The sequence below is a fragment of the Galeopterus variegatus genome, unplaced genomic scaffold, assembly GCF_000696425.1.
Source record: "Galeopterus variegatus unplaced genomic scaffold, G_variegatus-3.0.2 Scaffold1401, whole genome shotgun sequence".
In the NCBI taxonomy this organism is placed as follows: domain Eukaryota; kingdom Metazoa; phylum Chordata; class Mammalia; order Dermoptera; family Cynocephalidae; genus Galeopterus; species Galeopterus variegatus.
In genome coordinates this window covers 29,517-32,577 of record NW_007727512.1, presented here as the reverse complement: position 1 = coordinate 32,577, position 3,061 = coordinate 29,517, and positions in this window count along the sequence as shown.

Below are 3,061 nucleotides of genomic sequence, written 5' to 3'. Positions count from 1 at the left end.
TAGGGCCTTTGTACATTCTCTTTCCTTAGTGTGGATCATAGATCTAGAATACTCTTCCATCAAGTCTTTACTTGTCTGTTTTTCTTTCCATCTTTCTGGATTCAGTTTAGTTGTTGTTTCCTCAGATAGGCCTTTCCTGACCCCTCCCAACCCTCTCCCACTCTACTATTTCTCTGGAGAACCCTGACTAATACAACCCACCCCCCAAAAACAACAACAAAACAAAACAAGTTTTCCCAGCTATACTTTCTTTCGGAACTCCATACTTTTCCCTCTGAGAAAATCTCTGGACATATCACCACAACCTCTGGCTGCAACTGCTTTACCGTTAGATCACGAATCTAAAAGTCCTAGAGTCTCAAAGAAAGAAGGGCCTTCAGGAGCGACCAGACAGCTATATAAATAAGTGGGTGGAGACCCTGGCAAACTGGAGAACACATGATGGCTACTCATGATTCCAGCTATTTGTTGCTAGAATTTGCTAGATTTATTTATTTTTCAAGAGAGCAGTAATCTTGATTTTCATGTAAGTTCTAATTTCTGACTGTTGGAATTAAAAACAAAAAGGCCCTGAGTAGTATAGCCAAAACAATATTGAAAAAGGAGAACAAAGTTAGAGGTCTCATAGTTCCTGACTTCAGAAATTATTACAAAGCTGGGCCGGCCCGTGGCTCACTCGGGAGAGTGTGGTGCTGAGAACACCAAGGCCCTGGGTTCGGATCCCATATAGGGATGGCCGGTTCACTCACTGGCTGAGCGTGGTGCTGACAACACCAAGTTAAGGGTTAAGATCCCCTTACGGTCATCTTAAAAAAAAAAAAAAGAAAAAGAAATTATTACAAAGCTATGATAATCAAAACAGTATAATATTGGCAGAAAGACAGACATACAGACAAATGGAATAGAATAGAAATCCCATAAATAAACCCTTGCATATATGGTCAAAGGATATTCAACAAGAATGTCAACAAGGAAAGGGAAGTCTTCAACAAATGTAGAGAAAAACTGGATATCCACATGCAAAAGAATGAAGCTGGATTCTTACCATACACAGTATAAAAAATGAACTCAAAATGAATCAAAGACTTAATGTAAGACCTAGAACTATAAAACTCTTAGAAGAAAAGAGAAGAAAAGCTTCATGACATTATTGGCAATGATTTCTTGGATATAACACCAAAAGCACAGGCAGCAAAAGCAAAAATAAATTGGACCGTATCAAAATGAAAAACTTATGTGCATCCAAAGATACAATCAACAGAGTGAAAAGGCAGCCTACAAAATGGGAGAAAATATTTGCAAATCTTATTAAATCTGATCAGAGGCTAATATCCAGAATATATAAAGGACAACACAAGAAAACAACAACAAGAACTATTTAAAAAATGGGCAAAAGACTTGAACAGACATTTCTCCAAAAAAGATATGCAAATGAACAGGAAGCACATGAAAAGATCAACCTCACTAATCATTAGGGAAATGCAAACCCAAACCACAATGAGTTATCGCCTCACCTCCATCAGATGGCTGCTATCAAAAAACAAAGTAACAAGAGTTGATGGGGATGTGGAGAAATTGGAACTCTTGTGCACTGATGGTGGGAATGTAAAATTGGTGCAGCTGCTATGGAAAACAGTATGGCAGTTCCTCAAAATTTTAAAAGTAGAATTACTATATAGTCCAGCAATACCACTTCTGGGTAAATATCCAAAATAATTGATGGCCAGCCGCCAAAAAAAAAAAAAAAAAAAGCCTTAAAAAGTTAGATCATTTGAGGACTGGCTGGTTAGCTCAGTTGGTTAGAGTGCAGCCTTATAACTCCAAGATCACGGGTTTGGTTCCCTGTACCGGCCAGCCACCAATCAACAAACAAAAAATACTTCAAAGCAGGGTCTTGAAGAGATATCCACACACCCATATTCACAGCAGCATTATTCACAATAGCCAAAAGGTGAAAGCAACCCAAATATCTATTGATGAATAAATGGATAAAGTGTGGTGTATACATGCAATGGAGTGTTATTCAGCCTTAAAAAGGAAATTTTGACACATGCTAAAACATGGATGAAACTTGAGGGCATTATATTAAGTGAAATAAGCGAGTCACAAAAAGACAAATATTATATGATTTCACTTATAAGAGGTGGCTACAGTGGTCAAACTCACGGAAACTGAAAGTAGAATAGGGTTGCCAGGCGTTGGGGGTGGGGAAAGTGGGGAGTTGTTTAGTTGATACAGACTTTCAGTTTTGCAAGATGAAGAAGTTCTGGAGATTAGTTACACAACAATGTGAAATCCCTGGAAGTCTTAAATGCCTGCCATACTCTTAGCCATATATCGTGCTATGTCACCTTTCTTTTCTGGCCATGAACACCCTTACAGACAATGAGCTAGACCTAATGAGCTGGGCATGGAAACTGTCCAATTTTGCATGTTATATGGTTAATGATTCAATTGGAATGATCCAATCCAACTTTTGAATGCAAGACACACAAAAGCAGGTCAAGTACAAGCAGAGGCTAAAAGATGCTTAATTCTGAGAGAACAACAAAACTGACTGGGTCATCAGAGCTTTCTCTTTTTATCTTGAGCAGTTGTGAACCAAATTTCTCAGCCAAGAGGCCTGTGAAGCTGCTGAGATGCTTCCTGTGTTCTCCCACTTCCTGGTATGAGCCTAATATAAACCTCCGTCTTCTCTGCTAGCAAGAATGTCTTTCTGTCTTTCCTGGAAGATCCTCCCACCCCATCTCGATAGCTCTGATATCTCCATCATACCATTGAGTGCTTTTCTATGGAAGGAAAAAATATTCCCATATCGATCAAGAATGTGACTCCTTAAGGCTTGGTTTTGTTAAAAAAAAATTCATCGATTCTTACTAAAGCACATAAAGGAAGATTTTACTCAGGACCATCGTGATAGGTGTAGGGACCACTGCAACTGGGACAGATTGGGCTCAACTCCGAATATAGCATGGGCAAGTGGGAATTTTTTTTTTTTTTTTTTTTTTTTTTTTTTTTTTTTTTTTTTTTGTCCGCGCCAGCCTCCCCCCCCTCCCGCTCC